General features: G+C 29.3%; 2 long non-coding RNA genes across 15 annotated transcripts; both read right to left on the reverse strand.

Moving 5' to 3' along the window:
- Positions 1-193: 193 nt before the first annotated feature.
- On the reverse strand, positions 194-5074 carry LOC108739377. 13 transcript variants are annotated; one of them, XR_003232351.1, is made up of 10 exons: positions 4426-4693; positions 4112-4231; positions 3783-3909; positions 3011-3581; positions 2359-2502; positions 1634-1761; positions 1305-1479; positions 908-1207; positions 305-831; positions 194-235 (listed from the first exon to the last, which is right to left on the reverse strand). It is a non-coding gene; the product is annotated as an uncharacterized LOC108739377 (long non-coding RNA). The 13 variants fall into 13 exon arrangements; XR_003232352.1 differs by having other exon boundaries at positions 305-592; positions 669-1207; XR_003232354.1 differs by having other exon boundaries at positions 1139-1207; positions 4426-4692.
- Positions 5075-6026: 952 nt separating this feature from the next.
- LOC112906435 lies at positions 6027-7573 on the reverse strand. Of its 2 annotated transcripts, none has more exons than XR_003232362.1 (4): positions 7216-7573; positions 6614-6733; positions 6285-6411; positions 6027-6083 (listed from the first exon to the last, which is right to left on the reverse strand). It is a non-coding gene; the product is annotated as an uncharacterized LOC112906435 (long non-coding RNA). The 2 variants fall into 2 exon arrangements; XR_003232361.1 differs by lacking the exon at positions 7216-7573 and adding an exon at positions 6928-7192.
- Between the last annotated feature and the right edge of the window lie 434 nt (positions 7574-8007).

The following is an 8007-nucleotide window of genomic DNA, read 5'->3' on the forward strand; positions in this document are numbered from 1 at the left end:
GTTAGACTATACTACAACTACTAAACGTGTTATTTCTACTACTACACTACTACTACAAAAAAAAAATAAAAACATCTACAATCAACAATTACTTCAAATAAAATGAACAAAAATAAGCAAGCAAAATAAAAAACTAATTCAAATAAAATGAACTTAATGAATTCTACTAGATGGATCATGCAAGATAAAGAACTATTTTAACTACGGGGTCATCTTTGTCGTCTCCAACGTCCATCTGAAACAGATACGGTGGTAACAGATTAATAAAGAGCAATTAGGATTAATTTATATCAATCAATCTCACCTTAATTAACTGTAGAGTGTAGACCATAATGTCCCAAAGTTTGCAGGAGTGAAATGCAAAACTAATCCAGGAGGAATTCCAATGCAGAAAATTTGCTATTTCAGTAGAATTCAAATAAACCTCCAGTTGCTCTCACTAATCGGTTGAAAATTAACTGAATAATGTTGCAAGACAAAGACGAAAACGGCAAATCAAGAATATATTCCATGAAAGACCACACCCATGTAGTCATTGGTTGTTTCAGTACAACCAAGCAGAACTTTAATTCACCCTCATTTGTTGGACGATCTGTAGAAATGAACAAAAAACATATTAATTACACTATTAATCAAGTAAGGGATTAAATACATCTAAAAACACGCACCAAAAAGCAAGTAATGCAGCTGGATTACAAAATGTCGACAAGCGTCAAATTTACGTAATGACAGATAAATGTGAAAGAATCATAGATGAACGATGTCAATTTATGAAGCAGACGATAGGTAATTATTAAAATTCCACAGATGTATGACACAAGTTAATTTAAGCTGTAAACAATAGATAAATGTTAAACGAAAAACCATAGATGTTGTGAACAATAGATATTTAAAAGAAATGCCATACAGAATAATGAAGAGCAATTAATATCAATCGTCGAGTATGTCGCGTTCTAAAATCTACCAGTATGATGAGCAAACTAAATTCAATAGGGACACCACTGCATACAATTTGTTGTTTCAGTGACTTTCAAATTAATTTCCAATTGCCTCTCATTCTCGGCACCAAAATTAACTGCAATTCCTTCTCGTTTGTTGAGCAATTTACAGAAACGAACAGGAAAAAGTATCTAATTACCACTTTTAAAGAAAGTAAATCAGTAACATTCACACTGATGGAAAGATCAGTTCCACATTAATGCCATTGCTGAAACGTTGTCCAAAAGTTGTATATTGAAGCAAGTTACAAATGTCTAAGAAATCGAAGTTTCTTGGGACTATTTCTAATTGATACTGTTACTTACCAATTCATTATCACTAATCCTTCCTTCAGCAACAGCACACTGACTCCATTCCCAACCAAAAAAGCCACTTTTATGCTTTCTTTAAGATCACAGGCACATTACTTTCTGGAGCGAATGAAAACTGCTACAATGAATGCTCCTTAATTTATTGGTATCGGGAGTTTTTGTAATGTTCCTGCAAAATAAAATCTGGAGGAATATTTAGATGTAATTAATTTAGCCTCCCTACTAAATAATGTGCATTATACATGGTTAATGTAATGGCGAACCCTACTCTCTATCAGTATCAGATAAATATACTATATAAATAATATAGCATGTGTGCTCACCTTAATTAACCTCGAGATTCTCCAAGATGAGAAGTTAACATGTAGAACGCCACAGAAGACAGCTTGTTTTTCAGCAACATCAAAATGAGCACTCTTCCGCTCTTGATATCTTGGATCTTAACATCAATCTGTAAAAATGGAGAAGAAAAACGAATAAACAACACTATTCAATAATAAAAACATGAAATACAATGAAAATATGAACCAAAAAGCACGTTCTCCATCTTGTATGACGAGGTTCATTAATTTCATAGATTCATAAATAACTACGTCAATTTATGCTGTAGACATAAAGATAGCTGTGAAGGAAAAACTATTAATATAATTATATAAAAATTGAAACATCAATATTGCTGTAATTTAAAATTTAAAATAAAATAAAAACTATATTCTTAACATAAGTAGTCTTCCTCATTTCCATACAATTTTTAATCGATGTTCTCTTTGAATTTTTGTTTGTTCTTTGAATTCTCATGCCAGAATAAACAAATGTAGATGCGCTATAAACGCCAGTCGGGCCTTTTCAGAAAGAAATAAGATAGATTGAAGTTTCACAACATGTACATACAATTTTAACGAAATATCGGGTAGTAAGACATTTATTATAAAAAGAAGTAATATATATTTGCCATCACACGCATAATGTTCCAGGAAGTTTTCTGTTTCAAAAATTGGCAACAAATTAATAACATGCAATTAATATTAATTGTACTATACATTCTCACCTTGATTAGCTGCAGAGTGTAACGTTCCAAATTCATACATGCAAAAAGCAAACCAAACTCTGAAAGGCATCAATGCAAACTTCGCTTATGGTCATCACTAGGGTTAAAATTAACTTTCAATTTTCTCTCATTTGTTGGTCAAATCTGCAGAAACGAACAAGAAAAATTATTCAACTATCACTATCAAAGCAAGTAAAATAGTAACATTTTAAAATTGCAATGTAGCGGTGAAATTAGAGACAGGTGAAAGGAAAAATAATGAATATACATGTCGTTATTGTAGTACCATTCATTAATAAGCAAAATAAGCATCTCTTGTATTAAAAATTTAAAGATTTAATACTCCTTTTCTCGTAACTTTTTATTCTCATATTGAAGTTAATATATATACAAAGTAAAATTCAAAATAAATGCTCTACCGCTTGTATTATGCTAATTTTTATACTGTTGATCCTTATCGTCCTTACGAAGTTATATATTAATTATGTCAATGTAATCTTACCTAATTAACCGAAAAAAGGAGTATTGTAGTTATTTCAGTAGCATCAAAATTAACTGCAATTCCTTTTCGTTAAAGTAAAAATTTTAATGTGGCGATGAGGTAGTAAAGTTAGAAGCAGGTGCCAGATAAAATAATAGATGCACACTGTACCATTCATTAATCAGCAAAATAAGACAGCTGTTAAATTGAAAATTTACATATTTTATGCTTCTTGTCCAGTATCTTCTCTCATATTAAAATAAAATGAATACATGAATAATTTGTATTAAGCTAACATTCACACTAACAGGGAAAGGTCACTTTTACATCAATTTTGCTGTTTTGCTTCTGTCAGTTTTGAAACGTTGTTTAAGGGTTGTCTATTAGACGTTGCATATGGAAAACGCAACGCCAACCTAAAATTAATTATGTTACATTAACATTAACATTATTGTAATTTTAAATAAAATAAACTCTGTTCTTAATAAAAGAAAGTATTTTTCCACACTTTCGCGAAGTATTAAAGTGACATTCCCTTTTAATTTTTGTAACAGAACGAGCAAAATGTAGTGGCGCTTTAACACCAACCAAACCCCCAAAAATATTCTCAAACGATTGTTCTTATCTTCTAGTCCTACAACTTCTAATGCCTCTAAACATGTCACAAACCAATCCACTTCATCCTGTGATCATTATTCTTATTTCCAGGGGAAGAAGTCACTTTCATAACTTTTCTTTGAAGCTAAACAGAGGCAAAAGAATAACCACTTTAGTGTCTTGTCCTCAGTACAATAAATGCTTGTTTTATTTGCAGACTATTTAGTTACAATTGCAATGCAATGGAACTTCCAAAAATCATTTATAATTTTGCTTTGCATATTTGCAATAATTAGTGGATTAAATAAAATAAAATCATTAAACACTAAAATCTTTATAATCTTACCCAAACTTATTCCAAGGTTTTGTATTAGTGCGGAAGGAATGATACATTTATAAAAGCTCTTCATACCATTAATATTATTACATTGTGACATAGGTCATTTTTAAGTCCCTTGATGGTATTGTAATGCCTATTAAAAAACAACAAACATTTAAATTAGTTTATAGCAACTATGTACTTATTCTATTTAAATAAGCTTTCCATATACATATTTAAAATAATAAATGAATACGTATCTTATTTTCAACTTTATAGAACCTTTTAAACTATTATTAGGATGTTTTAAACAAATAACATGCATATTTATTTTCAAATATTTTCAGCCATCTTACCTACGGACAACAAGGCCTTTTAAGCTTTAGGAAGGAAATACACTGTCCCTGTAGACTGAACTGCTGAAGAAAAATTCGCTTGGCAAAGGCAAGAAAAAGTGTATTCTCACCTGTAGGTATCTGTGAAAAGAATAATTTTGTAGAGCAAACGGGAAAGATTAATGTATGAAAAAACAGTAATTTTGTTAACAAAAAACTTTATAAAATCAATTTTTACTAAACTGATAACTATTTTAATAAACATACATAAAAAAGTTTCCACGCTTTTTCTAGATTAAGTACTAAATATGGCGGAGTAAAGTACATTTACTTACAATTAGTAACTTAATCAACGGGAATCGTCAAAATAATTCGATACCCATTAATATAAAAACATACAACAGATAAAACTGTAATTCCAGAATCTATTGTGATAGAAATTTTGTGTGTATTAGTAGTTTCCACATTTTATATCAAAAATGCACACAAAATATCACTAGTCACTACTAAAACACACATCACAAAGCGTGGAAGTACAGCAGACCACCCAGCGAGAAGGAAGTACGTCAAATATGTTAATCTCAAAGAAGATCGTAATACATATTATATTCAATAGTACCTACTTTCTTTTGCTAAATAGACGTTGGTTGTTGCATATGCCGGTTTAAAAAATACTTTGATAAAATTTAAATGCATCTACTGTAACTAATTATCACGATAAAACGAGACATTATATATTAGTCTCTGATATTAGTAATCACAAAAGTGCAGCTGTAAGGAGATTATTTGAACGTTATCGAAGTTGACGCAAGGGAGCGTGGTATTGACATGTCGTGGCAACTTTCTAGACTGGCGCGAAATATTTAAAATTCTGCAGATAAAAGCATTTTTTGAACTGTGAAATAGCAAATAAGTACGTATAAATTTTTTAGTGTTTCTTTCACAGACTAATTTTTTAAAATTGTCAGTTTTAATAAATTATTCTGGGGAGGAAACAATTAAAATTTACACATTAGCTATTTCAAAATTCAAAAAATGTTTTTATCTTTGGTTTTTAATTATTTCACACACTCTTAAATGTTCCAGGAATAGAATTTACTAAACTGAATTTTAATAAATTTTATTCCTAAAACGTTTAAATGTGTTATTTATTCTTATCCAGTTTTTAAACGTTTCATAAATCACCGAAATCACAAAAAAAAGTAAGGCATTTTATTACAACGCAGTAACAGTACTGAACAACCGTAACTATAGACAATTCTGCAAAGAGAAATTGCAAAAAACAGGAAAATAATGTAGAAGAAAAACATCTCATATGCAACCATACATGCATCAAGGTAAATTCGATTGCGTACTGATAATTACTCAAAAATTGTAACATTTAAAACTAATTTTCACGCCTATAAACATGCAAAAATATTATTTTTTATTTTTAAATAGATAACAGAATGAACTTGGAAAAAATTGTTTTCTAATGAAAATGTGCGTTACATCTGAAATTATCAATTATTCACGTTCTGCCTTCTATTGCAAAAGCTAAAAGTAAAGTTTCTATAATAAATCCCCTTAAATAATTATGTATTTACAAAATTAACATAAAAGTTTCCTTCTATTTTCCGAAACGTTTCTTAATGAACACCACAAAATGGCAAAATGTTACTAGTAACATTAAAACACATAGGATTTTAGTAGAGCAAAAAAGAAGCCGAACTTAAAATTTAACAGCACACAAATATATGTTTGATACTGACCCCTAATTAATTTATTCCACTGTTCACATAAATATAAAAAGTCTTAATGAATAAGTACCTCAAATATGCATTAGGAATTGTTTTCCTCTTTTTAATAAACAACCTTTTACAATGACAATAAAACTGTTTCCAAATAAAATTAACAACCATTAAGCAAAATATTTTTCACATTGCCATGCCTTTTCGTGATCATTATTCTTATTTCCAGGGGAAGAAGTCACTTTCATAACTTTTCTTTGAAGCTAAACAGAGGCAAAAGAATAACCACTTTAGTGTCTTGTCCTCAGTACAATAAATGCTTGTTTTATTTGCAGACTATTTAGTTACAATTGCAATGCAATGGAACTTCCAAAAATCATTTATAATTTTGCTTTGCATATTTGCAATAATTAGTGGATTAAATAAAATAAAATCATTAAACACTAAAATCTTTATAATCTTACCCAAACTTATTCCAAGGTTTTGTATTAGTGCGGAAGGAATGATACATTTATAAAAGCTCTTCATACCATTAATATTATTACATTGTGACATAGGTCATTTTTAAGTCCCTTGATGGTATTGTAATGCCTATTAAAAAACAACAAACATTTAAATTAGTTTATAGCAACTATGTACTTATTCTATTTAAATAAGCTTTCCATATACATATTTAAAATAATAAATGAATACGTATCTTATTTTCAACTTTATAGAACCTTTTAAACTATTATTAGGATGTTTTAAACAAATAACATGCATATTTATTTTCAAATATTTTCAGCCATCTTACCTATGGACAACAAGGCCTTTTAAGCTTTAGGAAGGAAATACACTGTCCCTGTAGACTGAACTGCTGAAGAAAAATTCGCTTGGCAAAGGCAAGAAAAAGTGTATTCTCACCTGTAGGTATCTGTGAAAAGAATATTTTTGTAGAGCAAACGGGAAAGATTAATGTATGAAAAAACAGTAATTTTGTTAACAAAAAATTTTATAAAATCAATTTTTACTAAACTGATAACTATTTTAATAAACATACATAAAAAAGTTTCCACGCTTTTTCTAGATTAAGTACTAAATATGGCGGAGTAAAGTACATTTACTTACAATTAGTAACTTAATCAACGGGAATCGTCAAAATAATTCGATACCCATTAATATAAAAACATACAACAGATAAAACTGTAATTCCAGAATCTATTGTGATAGAAATTTTGTGTGTATTAGTAGTTTCCACATTTTATATCAAAAATGCACACAAAATATCACTAGTCACTACTAAAACACACATCACAAAGCGTGGAAGTACAGCAGACCACCCAGCGAGAAGGAAGTACGTCAAATATGTTAATCTCAAAGAAGATCGCAATACATATTATATTCAATAGTACCTACTTTCTTTTGCTAAATAGACGTTGGTTGTTGCATATGCCGGTTTAAAAAATACTTTGATAAAATTTAAATGCATCTACTGTAACTAATTATCACGATAAAACGAGACATTATATATTAGTCTCTGATATTAGTAATCACAAAAGTGCAGCTGTAAGGAGATTATTTGAACGTTATCGAAGTTGACGCAAGGGAGCGTGGTATTGACATGTCGTGGCAACTTTCTAGACTGGCGCGAAATATTTAAAATTCTGCAGATAAAAGCATTTTTTGAACTGTGAAATAGCAAATAAGTACGTATAAATTTTTTAGTGTTTCTTTCACAGACTAATTTTTTAAAATTGTCAGTTTTAATAAATTCTATGCTTGAAACTTTTAAATGTGCTTTTATTTACTGTTACCAAACATTATTTTAAAAAATTATTCTGGAGAGGAAACAATTAAAATTTACACATTAGCTATTTCAAAATTCAAAAAATGTTTTTATCTTTGGTTTTTAATTATTTCACACACTCTTAAATGTTCCAGGAATAGAATTTACTAAACTGAATTTTAATAAATTTTATTCCTAAAACGTTTAAATGTGTTATTTATTCTTATCCAGTTTTTAAACGTTTCATAAATCACCGAAATCACAAAAAAAAGTAAGGCATTTTATTACAACGCAGTAACAGTACTGAACAACCGTAACTATAGACAATTCTGCAAAGAGAAATTGCAAAAAACAGGAAAATAATGTAGAAGAAAAACATCTCATATGCAACCATACATGCATCAAGGTAAATTCGATTGCGT

Source organism: Agrilus planipennis, unplaced genomic scaffold (genome assembly GCF_000699045.2).
Source record: "Agrilus planipennis isolate EAB-ADULT unplaced genomic scaffold, Apla_2.0 scaffold82, whole genome shotgun sequence".
In the NCBI taxonomy this organism is placed as follows: Eukaryota; Metazoa; Arthropoda; class Insecta; order Coleoptera; family Buprestidae; genus Agrilus; species Agrilus planipennis.